Source organism: Atta cephalotes, assembly GCF_000143395.1.
Source record: "Atta cephalotes unplaced genomic scaffold scaffold00016, whole genome shotgun sequence".
NCBI classification, from domain to species: Eukaryota; Metazoa; Arthropoda; class Insecta; order Hymenoptera; family Formicidae; genus Atta; species Atta cephalotes.
Genome location: NW_012130080.1, coordinates 4,969,438 through 4,985,994, shown reverse-complemented (window position 1 = coordinate 4,985,994; position 16,557 = coordinate 4,969,438). Strand labels below are relative to the sequence as shown.

The 16,557-nt window shown below is 27.0% G+C and overlaps 2 pseudogenes; both read right to left on the bottom strand.

Moving 5' to 3' along the window:
* Positions 1-540: 540 nt before the first annotated feature.
* Positions 541-3,510, bottom strand: LOC105618450 (annotated as a pseudogene).
* A 9,612-nt stretch (positions 3,511-13,122) lies between these two features.
* Positions 13,123-16,544, bottom strand: LOC105618449 (annotated as a pseudogene).
* Between the last annotated feature and the right edge of the window lie 13 nt (positions 16,545-16,557).

Sequence of the window (16,557 nt, the reverse complement as noted above, 5' to 3'; positions counted from 1 at the left end):
ACGTTACGTTACGTTACGTACGTACGTACGTAGTACGTAAGTAGTAGTAAGTAAGTAGTAGTATACGTACTATACACACACACACACACACACACACACACACACACACACACACACACACACACACACACACACACACACACACACACACACACACACACACACACACACATATACACGCGCGCGCATGCATATGACATAAAAACTATAAAACATGTCTTAGGCCCTAGGTTTTCACAATACATGATTACCTAAAGATTAAAAATTGCTAGAATCAATGAAATTCATTCATGAATTTCTTGATTATCTTTAATCTTTAAGTAACTATATATTGCGAAATCGAGCCTTAGTAGCTATTACATTAATATCTATTTTTAATCTATTTAAATACATGAATTAAACCATAAAATATTTATTAGATATACATTTATTAAAATATATTTATTTTTTGTATTAAACATTTTATGAATTAAAGATTAAATAAATATAAACACTATTTATAAATTTTCTCAATGATTTTCTTGAGAATAAAAGACATTTTCAATGCATTTGATGCGAAACGATTTCCAAAATTGTAGGAAAATTTTTTTCTGGATCCAGATGTAAAAGACGACAGAATACATTCTACAATTTTTCCGGGTATTGATGATTCTTTGCCTTTCGATATGCAGTAGTAACACCGCAATTCCTAAAGATAAAAAAGGGATAAAGAGATATAACGCAAACTAAATTTATTATATTTACTTTATAAAAGTAATTTTTTATATAATATAGAATATATTCTTACGAATAATAAAGTCCAGTCTCATTGGCTACCTCTTCATTTACTGAACAATATATTATTATTTGCGCTCCTTGTTCAGCATTTTTATAAAACAATTGCGTAAACATCTTACAACAGAAAGTAAAACCTGAAAATAGTACCCTATCACTATACCGGAATAGTCTGGTCGGAATCATACCAGGATATAAACAATATGTGTTTATCCCATAAATATTTGCCTCTAAAAATCGAAATCTTTATGTAAGAATTTATCTTCGATGTATATTTTTCCTTTATTATGTAACAAATCATTAATAAGTAATTAATGATTCAAATATTATGTAAATGTGATTCAATGCAATTCGTATAAATGCAATGTTTGTGTCATACCTTTTAATTTACGAGCGAGTTCCTTGGTAAACAAAATGTTCGCTAATTTAGATTGTGCAACTTCTGATCGGCCCGTAAGATCTCTCCAAATTAATATTATCGAAATCTATATCAGCCCCTACAATAGAAAATTTTTGTGTAATAAAAATGAAATGACTCTTCTAATATTGGCACACAATTTAAAAGTGTTGATAATGTTTCTTAAAAGATATCTATACAAGATGTTTATTGTAAAAGATCTATACAAGAAGAAAAACTGTAAGATATATAGCCTCAAGTTATTTTCACGAATTATATTATTTTCATGAATTATATTTGATAATCTTAGTGTTTAAGAATTCTTCACACTGAAATTATAAACTCGCTTATTCATTATTCAAAGTTTTAATAATGATTGTTGCAAAAAAAATTTCCTAGTTTTAAATAAGAACTAGTAAACAAAAATCGATTTAGTTCAGTTTTAAAGTTCTCACAATATTATACCAAAAAAATTGTATTTTTGAAAGATGTACTTAATATTTCCTTTTAATAGATATAAAAATATTTTCTTAAATTATAATAATATATTCTTGATTTGTAAAGGTCATCGTTACACGCGTGTTTCACGTGGTTTTTGAAAACGATTCCCCCTTAAAATTATGCAACCTTTGTCTGAAACAAAGATATTTGAGATAATCGTTAAAATAGGACAGCCTGTTCTTATATTAAGAATATGATAATTTAGATTTCCCTCTTAAATTAAGATTTTTGCTTATTTTAGAAGAAAACATACTATACATAAGTGGGATATTCTTAAGTTAAGAATACAATATTTTTGGTATATTTTACATACAAAAATGTGCAAGTGACGAGACATTAACTATTCTACAGTTGGGAAATGACTTCTGCATTTTTGGCAACAGTAGAAATGACAAAAGAAAATGACCAAGATGGTTGACTTGTAATGTCATTTCATTTCCGTCCTCTGTTTTCTCGTATAACGGATAAGCAGCTATACCCGTATTATTTATAAGTATGTGAATAGCTGCTTCGTTCGTCAGCAAATTTTTTGCGCAATCCCTTACGCTCTTCAAGCTACATAGGTCCAGAGAATAAACCGCAAGTTCACCTGCGTTATTTTCATATCCTGTTTTGAATCTAAAAACAGCCATAAAATTACGAACTACATCGTCATTTTTTTTAACGTACAAAAATTTAATTAATATAAATATAAGATAAGTTTAATGAAGAAAGAAAAAGAAAAAAATCAAGCAAATGATAATTAACTCAATTGATTCTTAATTCTTATGTTACGAATTTATCTATTTACCTTGAAGGTGGATTATTTTTTATATCTTCAACTGCTTTATTTGCCATTGCCATATTTCTAAAAGCCAGAATTACTCTAGCACCTAAATATATATATATATATTATTTATACAAATGTTGTTAAGAAAATATATTTTATTAGATTATTTCAAAAAGTTTGTACGGACATTAATAAATAAATTATAAATTAAAACATAATTTATTAATATTTAAAACTATATTACACGTGTCTTTTAATAAAATAGAAAAATTACACACAGATCCTTTTTGCTAATTAAATAGCATTTGTACTTTTGAAATAGGATTTTAGATATCATAAAAACATTTTATCCTTAGCCATTTCCAAAATCATACGAAATAAGCAATACTGAACGAATCTGCACAAACATTGCTGTAACATGTAAACGTCATCTTTTAGAACATCTAAGACTTGATGTAAAATGCGATATATTTACATTTTTTTTTTAAATTCTTTACAAACGTTTCAAACATTCTAATATTTATTGATTTGTGAAAAAAAATTTATGGAATTCTTAAATTAAGAAAAGAATAATCAAAAAAGTCTATTAATCCAGTAAAGAAACGAATGCTTCTAAAATATTGTTATATAAAATATTGTTATATGATTATTCAATAATAATATACAATTTGAAATTACTGTCTTTTTTAATCAATAACAAATTTATATTTTATTTATTGCCATAAGCAATATCTGAATGAAAAGAACGATTTTATTTGAAGTGTAAAAATTTAGATAGATACAGATACTAAAAATAATTTTGCTGGACCATCAAAATAATTATGTAGAAAACTTAAACATGATGAGAACAACGCTGCAAAAAATTTTGGTATTCAGATTGATCGTCCTACATTATTATTTTAATGGCCCTATGGTACCTATATACATGAATTTCAAAGAGAATAATTTGAAATATCTCGGTAAAATCATCTCTCGTGTATAAATCTCTAACAGTTTCCTTGCTAATATCACTATTTGCCCCCGTTATCACAACAGTTTTGCCCTCAAGACGTACTTTGCTCGTACACATTTTATTGAGAAATCATAACATTTTATAGTGTTCTTTATTTACGATGTTATCAGTTAATTATATTTATTCTCACTAAATCGAAATCATTCACTATATCGAATTCACAGGAAGTGCTATAATCGATTTTGATCTTTATTGTATAATTACATCATGTTTATGTTCTTATATATTACTTTAGGCCTGCATATTCTATCCCCTTTCGATTCGTAATATAATTTTCATGTATATATGTACATATGATTATATAATTATGTGAATACAAATCTCAACACTTGATCTTTTGCTGCACTATTGGAAAAAAATGTGTCGAATTTAACATAAACCGCATATCGCAACGGTTCACTCAAATTTGGATTAATTCAACACAAGATAATATAAATATATAACACAAATATTATGTAAGACAATAAATATAAAAAAAGATATCATCGACGTTAAACAATCCGTGATAGCATTTTTTCAGAAAATTGATATTTATGATATGTTAAATTAATACGTATTTTATTTATTTGTCTTAGAATTTATGTTCTTACATTATTTTTACGTTATTTGTGCATTTACTCATAAATTTATTTTGATATTAATTGAAGAAATGTTGAACATCAATTTCACACAAAATCTTTAAATAACATAATCATTATGTTAAATTAAAACTCGAATATATTAAAAAATTTGACACAAACTCTTAACAGAATATGAACGGACTATTTTTAACACAAATATTTAACACAATTTTTTTATTGTGTAGCGAGCAGAATAAAAAGCAATAAGTATAAGTATTTATCACGTTGCAACGAACAGTCACACTCTCGCAGTGCGAATTACAACCTACCAGTATTACGGTAATTAGTTCGACTTCAAGAATTGTCCGGAAGTCTCGAACAATTTGGAGCTGTTTTGCGAATATAAAATCGCATTTTTCTCACTATATTGATTATTGCTCACTTTCTTCTAACATTATCGATTATGTATATTGTATAAAGTAAATATTTATATATATAAGTATCTACTTTGGTATTGCTAAAGTAGATATTATATATTTTTTACCTTCACGAGTTTCTTTTTTTTTTTTTGTACAATTTCTTATGACCAAGTTACGTAGATTTAAAGTTATCATCATCTAATTACTCAAAGTCAGAGAAGATGCACGGTGTGGAATAATAAAAACAACTTACAATCAGTTCTCCCCTATTATTTCATTTTTTGTATTTCTCTTTATAATAAAAAATATAATCTTTCAATGAAAAGAAAAAGTTTCTGACGTAACTTTTAATAACAAAACAATTAGCTTTATCAATATGAGTGATAAAAAGTGATTATGACGCTTAAAGAACGAGATATTTTCATAAAAATCTTTCTCTCAACGAAAAATAAAATATTCTTAACGTAACTTAAAAAAATAGTTACATTAGATATTTGTAAAAAATTTCCGTAATTCACTTTTTTCACTCTTGTTAATCGTTTTAAAAAGTTACATAAAAAATGTTTTCTTTTCGTTAAAGATTTCATTTTTTTTGCAAAGAGACATACAGAAAATGAATTGATAAGAAAATTCATTTTAGTAAGTGCTGATTATAAAGGGTATTTTAAAATTCGCGTCCGCCTAAAAATTGATTTATTTTAAAACAGTTATTAAATATAAAGTAAAAAAAAATAAAATAAAATATTCGATATTTTAAGAGCTAATTCTTTCTTTACTTTTTTATAATAAAAGACTACATAGATCAGAGCGCTTATTCATTAACTTCAACTTGCTCTATTGCAAAAATTCATTATCAGACGCAATTTTGCAAAAAAGTATATATAATAAAGTATTACATCTTGTACTTCGTAGACGCGAATTTTGAAACACCCTGTATATGTACTTAACGTAAAGCGAACAATTTTAGTATTACATTACATCGTAGATGTAAAATGATTTATTTTTTTAAGATTCTTGTTATTTACATTACTGTTTAACTTGTTATTTCATTATATATATGAAAAAAATACTTTAATATTCAAAAAAGGAATTTCATAAAAAAATTGCTTATTTTAGAGCTTAATATCTCTGAAAATATTAATCGTATGGAGCTGAATTTTTTCATATAAGACTTCTACTTTAAATTATCTTATGTCACTTTTAACTCGGCGTCATTGTGGTGCTAAAATGTTACATGGACGTTGAAGTGAATCATGATAACCCGAATACTTTTTTGGTCTATTCTCGCAATGTCAACAATGGTTTTAGAAAGTCTTAGCTCCAGCTAAGAGATTAGTTAAAATCTATGAAGTATGTAAAAAAATACAAAATGTTTAAAAATGTCTCGGGTCATTATGACCCAGCCACAATGACACCAGGTTAATTCTCCGATGCATTCAAACAATGTAAAAGAAAATAACTAAAACAGTGCTCTTTCTTGTCTATTTTTCAAGAAACTTTAGGATACTTTTAGGATTTTAAGTTATCTTCAAATCATTGTGTCTCCAATTCTATTCATAGCACGAAGTTTGATAAATACTCATTTTGTAGGAAACTTTAGCAGCAACAAAAAAAGCGCTATTATCATTTTTCATTATTTCTATATATTATTGAGTTTTAATAAAAAACAGAAAAAATAATTTTATTGTTTCATTACTTAGTATCTCCCTTAATGTAGCACTTTTTAATTTAATCTTATTATATTTTTTAATTTCGTCTTGTTATACTAAAAATTGTCGACTAAAACAATAAAACATCTCATTTTCTTTTTTTAGTTGTTATTTAGTTGTTATTTAGTTGTATTATTTTCATCTTTAGTGACTGACCTATCTAAGAAACAAAACTCAAGATATAATTGGCTATATATAATCAAAAGACACGGTAGTGTATTGGGCCAAATCAACGTACAGAACGACAGAGTGAGGCAGCGTATGCCTAAAGACGGAATCACACGATGCTCGATTTCTTAAATAACATACATACAGTCTCATACATACATGCCTCTAATGTATACTAGAATTCGTTCATGCAGAGAGCATTGCATGCTGCATATGGTATACCTATTTTTGTGCTATACATATATTTTCAGTACTGGCAGTAAATTTTTAGGATATATAATCTCAAATTTCACGGAAATATGACTAAAATTAATACTAAAATTTTCCGATCTTGGACTCTCAAATCTAACAGTCAAAAATTTTCGAGATATGACATTGCATACCAAAGACAAGAAAAAAAATCAAATTTCGGACAGTCGGACGATGCAATACAATTGGGAATTATCATTGTGAAGAGAATTATATACATCACTTTAACCAATAACAAATCTATATTTCATTTATATCACAAGCAACATCTGCACGGAAAAATCGATTTTATTTGAAGTGTAAGAATTTAAATAGATACAGATCTGAAAATAATTTTGATGGACTATCGATATAATTATGTAGAAAAATCAAGCATGACGAGATTAATATTGCAAAAAATTTTAACATTCAGTTTAACTGTTCTACGCTATTACTGGTCTTTCCATATAAGGAAGACCAGGGTCAGTGATTATAAGAATAAGTAGAATAATCGAGACTACATTAAAAACAAAACACGCGAGACATACGTAAACGTGCTGAGCACGCAGTAACGACTGCCGCTAAATCTGCTGTAACATCTTGTTGCGAACACATCTATGATAGAAATTATGTCACAATTTTAAAAAATAATTACACCTAAGTAAATATTTTTATTTTTAAAATTTTTATTTTACAATTGTGTATGATTGTCTGAGATATTTGATTTCTGCTTAGATAGTAAGTGTAGTTCTTACTTAATAAAGTCCAAGATTTTTTTGTTTATGTGTCTTTGTTATCGTTATATTATTAATGTTTTTAAAAAAAACAGATGGGGGGGGATAGCAGATAACCAGCATGATACTGTATGACTCATTTAATGACGATCTTATAGTACTTATTCTTCAAAATTTTATTCCTTTTAAAGAGATTTTCCTCAGTAGTAAATATTATAAATTTAGTTCTTTCATGTTCAATCTCGAAAACTAAGCTCATTCGACGTGTTTTTGCACGAAATGAATAAATTTTGCAAAAAGAAGCATTGTTTTGCTCTGCTCTGCGAATGTTTGTGTTTAAAATATTTTTATAAAAATTTTATTAATATGTAGCCAAAGATGTAGCTTAAAATACATTAATCTTTATTTTAATAATCTTAATAGAATTACTCCGATCCCGAAGTTAGTTGAATCAGAGGGAATGCATTAAAAAAAATGCATTTTTTTCATATTAATTATCAGTTTCCTCTTATTATTAAAATATTATTAGGAAGTCAAATGTAGTAACTGATGTAAAATTCATTTTTTTGATAAGTCTCTTAATTTCGTCTGTAAAAATTCGAAACTGAAAAATGAGTCTTATTAGCCTCGGTCTCCCCTATTTGCATTTCAAAGATTAGAATAACTAAAAATATATCTCAGTAAAATCTCTCGCGTATAAATCTCTAGCAGTTTGTCTCTTTGCCGATACTATTTGCTCCCATTATCACAACAGTTTTGACACAACAGTGACAGTACATCAAGATGTACTTTGCTCGTACACATTTTATTGAGAAACCACAACATTTTATCGTGTTTCTTTATACGTTATTAGTTAATTATTTTTATTGCAAATTGCTCACTTACCAATTTCACAGAAAGTGCTTCGATTTTGTTCCGTGTTGTTATATATTACTTGAAGACTGCAGTGTTTCTTATATATTACTGCAAATTCTAGTCACTCCCAGTTCGATTGTACTTATCGTGAATCAAACAATCTCTGGCCTTATCAGCGAACGGAATAGAAAATAATAAATATTACATATTGCAGTGAGAGTTGTAATTCTCGCTGTGCGAATCACAACTTATCAATAAAATCTTCGTCATAAAAGATGCTATCAAAAAAAATTTGATTTTTTACCGCGCAAATCACGATTCCTGAAATTAAATAAACTTGCTGGAACTTTTTGATTTCCACTGCAAGAGAGACTACAAAAAACGGTAATAGATTCGATTTCGAATATCGTCAGGAATCGATATCAGTCTTGAGTATTTTGAAGCTGTATTTTTGCGAATATAATATCAAATTTTTCTCGCTATAGTGATTATTACTCGCTTTCTTCTAACATTATCGATGTGGATCATAATATGATTGTCTCTCTCTCTAAATGATTAAAAATTCGACCAACAGTGTCATTTTATGCTGGCTTGCATACAAGAATAAAATATAACATATATTAACGTAATTGCTGGGCTAATTTTAATCTAAGCGCTTGTTTTGCGACAATCAGCGTTCATCTTAATGTGGTTTATTTCGGTTTCAACATGCATTCAGAAATTGTGGAAATATTTCCCGTAGGTATTGATTAACAAGCCATAATATGTGAAATATTAATAAAATAATGATTCGTATAAAACATTTCTTTCAGTGTAGGACATTTACTGATTTTAATAGTTCATATTTCTGATTTTGTAGTCAAAAGTTACTGTTGCTAGTAATCTATTATTATTGTTTGAAATAATCAGTATTATTATTTAATTCTTTCAGTGAAATTTTACTGATTTACAGTATTACACTTATAATTATCATAATCAGTGACTGTTTACTGTTTTTCAATAATAATATGTTGATTCACTTTTAGAGAGTAGAATAAAATTTAAAATTTAAAATATCATCTTAGTAAAATTACCTCTGGCGTATAAATCTCTAGCAGTCTCCCTGCCAATACCACTATTTGCCCCCGTTATCACAACAGTTTTGTCCTCAAGACTACTTTGCTCGTACACATTTTATTGAGAAACCACATTTTATCATGTTTCTTTATAACGTTATTAGTTAATTATTTTTACAGATTCATCAATTTCACAGAAAATTTTATTTAATTCTGTTGTTTATTAATAATTAAACACTCGCAAGTACGTTCTTATTATATACTATTTGAAGGCCTTGAAGCATATCCTATTCCCGGGTCAATTGTGTAGAAATCTCGCTTTGCTAGCGAACGGAGTAGGAAATATTGTTATTTTCTATTTACAGGTAAGAATTCTCTTGTGACCTCAGTTGAACACACATTCCTTTTGCATTTGAAAAGTGATTCAATTGAGTTTTTACCTACAATCTGCACAAGCCCGAGACCAAGGTCGTGTATTTTACTAGGGCTTGGTTGCACTAACGTTACTTTGACTTTAAGTGAAACTTAAAACTATCTGTCTTGTTTTAAAGTCAAAGAGAGATAGAGAGTTTTAATTTTCATTTAAGATCAAAGTTGCAATCGGAATCTCGTAGACTCAAAAGGATTATAAACCTGTATTGTTATATAAGTGTTCACCAAAAAAAGCAATGACATTATTTCTAATACATAAAATTTACGTCATTTCTTCGACGTCAATAGGATGTAAATATGTCATAAAAGTGACATTGACACACAAAAAACTTGAGGCAGTAAAACGTGGTCCATAGTATTATAATGTAATTGTGACATCATGTTTGACATGACAATGAAATAAGATGGTTGAATGGCGCACGATTGTGTGCGCGAATTTGTATCGTGACCTTGTTGCTGCGTCTTTGTTCATCAGCCGGAGCCGCGGGCTCGCTCCTTCTCTCGTAAGTTGTAAGCCATAATTAATGACCACTTTTTTTTAGGCAATATATATTCGTATTCATAATCAGTACAAGGTCTGACTATGAATATGGGCATTAGTGTTGCCCTCAACACGAATTTCAATTTTTTTAACATTTTATTATTATTATTATTATTTTATTGTATATAGAAAAATTAAAAAGCATACACTAATGATGAGCAGAACTGTTGTTACTAAGCCTCCCAGAAAACGAAGCAAATTACAAATTACAAGTTATAGAGAAATTAGTACAATTCCAGAAAGATAAGCTTCTTGCTTAGTAAATATTCGCTTAGTAAATATTTAGTTTTAAGAAAGTAGAGGACAAGAATGAGGACATTTCACCTGCATACGCGATAGATGCATAAACTCGCGGTGAGATTTTGGACTATATGTTTCAGCAACAATAGAGGATCATACGCGATAAAAAAAAGGCTAAGCAAATGGAGCCGCAAGCTGCAGATATTTAAGTTTTGGATATATAATTTATATTCTTCTTATTAATTAATGAGTTTATTTTTCTTTATGTTAAATCGTAAACATAGTTCTTTTTTTTTATGACTTTTTTGTTATGACTTTCAATGTGATTCTTATGTGATGAGTTGCGAGATTTCACATCTAATATATTCAAGCTAATATAATATATATCTTATCTATATATAATATAATATATATCAAGATAATATAATATATATATTAACAATTATAGCCAAAGAATTTTGAGACTTTGTCAAGATGGACAAAGGCCTTTCGTGATAATCAAAAGAAGAGTAGAAAAATGAAGCCACAAGCTAAAGTGGCTTCTTTTTCTTTTTAGATAAGAGTATTTATATACTTCATTTCGTTTGTCTTTTTTTTGTAAAATCTGAACTACTATTTTTATATATGTTAATTGAATTTTTATATATGTTAATATTAATATTATATATTTATATATATTAATATTATATATTTTATTGATATTTTAAAAATTTTTTAATGTAATTCTAGTGTGATAATTCCGAGATATGTAATAGTATATAAATATTCAAGATATATATGTATAAGATTAATATGTTCATCAGTTTATAATAAAATAAAAGTTTAAAGAGAACTTATATTTGATAAAATTTAATATCCATTTATATAGATATACATACACACATATACACATATCAGCCAATTAGAATTCAAATTGGCTGATATTCAATGGCTAATTAACATATAAAATTATGTAGAAAGGATGATTTATCTTTTTGTTAATGTTGTCACTTTGCGTTATATACAATATGTATATATGTATGTATGTATATATACTACCCAGAAAATTAATAATCTAGTATATTCATTGAGGTCAATAAAATTCTACTTCAGCCAGCTAAAATATTTAATTTAATTTAGTGCATATATAATTTATTGCAAAGCTATATGAAAAAGACCATTCGTTAACAGAGTAATAGACAAAGTATACAATAGACGATATAGTTAACATAAACATAAATACAATAGGCAATAGTAAATGGTTAGGCATCGGCAAAATTGTTATTACAAAGCCTACTAATAACAGCAGCCTACTAATAAAATCAGAATAAGACAACAATGTAATAAGAGGTAAACCAATAGCTGAAATTATACACACACATACACATTTGCGCGGACACCTGCAAATACACCAATCAATCTCGTTTAAATACTGTGACGCGACAAAACGCGAGGTAGCGGAACGAAAAGAGAACAGAGAGGGAGAGGTTTTTATTGAATCAGAAGAGAATTAAAATATTTGACAGAGGAGTAAAAGAAAGCAGAACGGAATTTAGTGAATCGATATATGGAGAAGGATAAGTAATCTTGGTATCTGATGACAAGAGAGTTAAAAGAGAAATGATGTTCAGAGTTCAACTGAAGGAAATGTTGCAGATATAGAGGAGTATTGGAGTGAAAGAGAGAAAATACAAGACAGCACAGGTGAAGAATTAAACGTTGCTAAATCTTAAACCAGATCTCTGGTAATATGGTCATATTTATGGACGCAATAAGAAAAGCCGAGACAAGAATTTTGGATACGCTGTACACGATTTAGCAGATGTTTGTTAAGAGAATGTAGAAAATCTTAACATAATCAAATAGAGAAATAATAAGTAAGTTGAGAAATGAGGAGTTTTTGAAAGTAGAAAAGGATGTAGTGAAGGGGATAAAGAAGACGTAAATGAACATAAACAGCCCGATACTTGATGGCTACGTGACTCGAATAATGAAAAATCAACATGGACATCAAGAATCTTAATAGAGGAGAAGCGAGGAATTGGAATAGAATTAAGAGAATATTTTATATATATAAAACATAAAAATGATAACATTAACAAGAAAATGAATGCCCTTCGTACGTAATTGCAAACGTTAATGTTACATAATTTTATACTTGTATTTTATGTTAATTTATATGTAAAAGCTACGCTATTTATATATTAATGTTACGTAACTTTATATTTATAGTTTACGTTAATTTATTATTATTTATTATATATTATATTATTATATATATTATATTAATATATATATATATATATATTATATTAATATATTATATTATTTATTTATATTATACATTATGTTATTTCTACGTAAATGTTACTCTTCTTTTGTTCTGACATTTTTTGCTCACAAGGTAACCAAAATATGCTGACATTTTGACCAAACCATAATCTGAAAATAACGTAACTGTTATGGGAATAGTGGAACATTGTTCCGTAATGATTAAAATAAATGTTAGCGAACGGTGTTCACTAGGTGATTTTTCTCTCAGTGATCTTTAATATAATATATTTAAAATAATTTAGAACTTCCCACTAATATTAAAATATTTTTAATCCCACAAGTGATTTTTAATATAAAACGCGATATGTTCAAGCGAGCTGCAATACCATCTTTAAAAAATCCCTATACAAACTTTTCAAATAATTTGATATTTATATAATTTTTACAATGATTCTTTTAAGAATAAAGAACCTTTTTAACGCACTTGATGCGAAACGATTTCTAAAATTGTAGTAAAATCTTCTTCTGGATTCAGATGTAAGAGACGACAGGATAAATTCCACAATTTTTCAGGATATTGATGTTCGTTTGCCATTCGATATGGACTGGCAACACCGCAATTTCTAAAGATAAAAAAAAAGATAAAGAGATATAATGCGAAATGAATTTATTATATTTATATAAAAAAAAATTTTTTTTGTATAATATATATTATAAGATATATATTATAAAAAAGAGCTACGAACCTAAAAATGAATATTTTTAATTTAGATAGTTAAATCATACAAACAAAAACAGACGTTTCATACCCGATTGGATCATTAAATTCATTCTCTGGACTTTATCTTACTCGATTAACGCGTACCACAAGCGATTGGAAAGAAAAAATTTGTTACTATCTTATTGACTTGCGATAATTTTTTTAATATTATGCACTTCTTTCTTTGTCTTGATATTGTATTAACATTTCTTTGACTAGCGATTTTGTGTTCTTAATTAATAACTTGTTTGTAAATCTTAATTGTCATCTTTATGTACTGATCATGGTCAAATCTTGAAAATGTCTACGTTTCTTATATAATAATAATAAATATATTATTTTCATTTTTAACATCTGTCGCTGTATGCTCCTTATTATTTATATTTGTATTATTGAGTCACCTTCAAAAATTTAAATTTTATACTTTGAATTAAATACGATTTTTGACTAGATGCTTTCAAAAAATATCATGTATTTTATAATCGATCTAATACTGATTAGATCAATACTTTTTACACACAATAGTTGCAATTAATTAGATTTTTATCAGTGACTTAATAATTTTTTAATACTTTAGACCTCAATTTATAATTCATTATATATTTTTTAGGCTCATAGCCCTCTTTTATATTTTTATTTTATTTTTATTGAGATTGAACCTTTTGACATATTATTTAATATATAATGTATTCTTACGAATAATAGAGATCCCTTCTCATTAGCTACCTCTTCTATGGAACAATATATTGTTGTTTGCGCTCCTTGTTCAACATTTTTATAAAACAATTGGAAAAATATATTACAAGTATAAATATATTACAGAAAGTAAAACCCGGAAATAGTGCCTTATTACTATGCCGTATTATTCTGGTCGGAATAATACCAGGATATAAAGAATATACATTTATCCCAGAAATATTTGCCTCTAAAAATTTTGATGTAGGAGTCTATCTTCAATATATATTTTTCCTTTATTACGTAAATTAAATTATTAATGATTAATTAAATTATTAATGATTAATTAATGATTGTTGAATATGAATTAAATTGATATTAAATAAATATGATTCAAAGTAATTCGTATAAATAATGCGATGTTTGTCATACCTTTTAATTTACGAGCGAGTTCTTTAGTGAACAAAATGTTTGCCAATTTGGATTGTGCATAACTTTTAAACGGCCCATAAGATCTCTCCAAATTAATATCATCAAAATATATATCAGCCACTACAATAGAAAATTTGTGTGTAATAATAAAAATGAAATGACTCTTCTAATATTGACACACAATTTAAAAGTGTTGATGACGTTTTATAAAAAATATTTACACAAAACGTTTAAGGTAAAAGATATCCATACAAAATATTTAATAAAAAATTATATAAGATATATAGCCCCAAGTTATTTTCATGAATTATATATTTCATAATCTTAATATATTGTATAAAAATTCTTTATAATATGTATATACAGTATTTATAAAACTCGCTCTTTTATTATTCATAATTTTTTTAATAATGATTGTTGTCAAAAAATTTCTTAGTTTTAAACAAGAACTAGTAAATAAAAATCGGTTCAATTTTAAAACTATCACAATATTTTACATACAAAAATGTGTAAATGACGAGACATTAATTATTCTGCAGTTGGGAGATGACTTCTGCATTTTTGGCAATAGTAGAAGTGTCAAAAGAAAGTAACCAAGATGATTGACTTGTAATGTCGTTTCATTTCCATCCTCTGTTTTCTCGTATAACGGAAATTGTCACACCGGCATTATTTATGAGTATGTGAATACTCATGCTGCTTCGTTCGTCAGCAAATTTTTAGCGCAATCTCTCACGCTCTTCAAACTACGTAGATCCAAAGAATAAATCGCAAGTTCACTTATTTTATTTTTATATTCTTTGTTGATCCTAAAATAGCCGTAGGTTTACAACCGATGTCATTTTTTCAACATATAAAAATTTAATTAAAGTAAATATAGTTTAATGAAGAGAGAGAAAGAGAAAATAATAATTAAGCAAATAATAATTAACTTAATTGATTCTTAATACTTATGTTACAAATTTATTTATTTACCTTGAAGGTGAATTATTTTTTATATCTTCAACTGCTTTATTTGCCATTTCCATATTTCTACAAGCCAGAATTATTCTAGCACCTAAATATATATATATATATATGTTATTTATACAAATGTTGTAAGAAAATATATTTTATTAGATTATTTCAAAAAGTTTGTACGGACATTAATAAATAAATTATAAATTAAAACATAATTTATTAATATTTAAAACTATATTACACGTGTCTTTTAATAAAATAGAAAAATTACACACAGATCCTTTTTGCTAATTGAATAGCATTTGTACTTTTGAAATAGGATTTTAGATATCATAAAAACATTTTATCCTTAGCCATTTCCAAAATCATACGAAATAAGCAATACTGAACGAATCTGCACAAACATTGCTGTAACATGTAAACGTCATCTTTTAGAACATCTAAGACATAACTTGATGTAGAATGCGATATATTTACAATAACATTTTTTTTTAAATTCTTTACAAACTTTTCAAACATTCTAATATTTATTGATTTGTGAAAAAAATTTATGAAATTCTTAAATTAAGAAAAGAATAATCAAAAAAGTCTATTAATCCAGTAAAGAAACTTCTAAAATATTATTATATAAAATATTGTTATATGGTTATTCAACAATAATATACAATTTGAAATTACTGTCTTTTTTAATCAATAACAAATTTATATTTTATTTATTGCCATAAGCAACATCTGCACGAAAAGAACGATTTTATTTGAAGTGTAAAAATTTAGATAGATACAGGTATTAAAAATTATTTTGCTGGACCATCAAAATAATTATGTAGAAAACTTAAACATGATGAGAACAGCGCTGCAAAAAATTTTGATGTTCAGATTGACCGTCCTACATTATTATTTTAATAGCCCTATGGCATCTATGTACATGAATTTCAAAGAGAATAATTTGAAATATCATCTCGGTAAAATCACCTCTCGTGTAAATCTCTAGCAGTTTCCTTGCCAATACCACTATTTGCCCCCGTTATCACAACAGTTTTGCCCTCAAGACGTACTTTGCTCGTACACATTTTATTGAGAAAC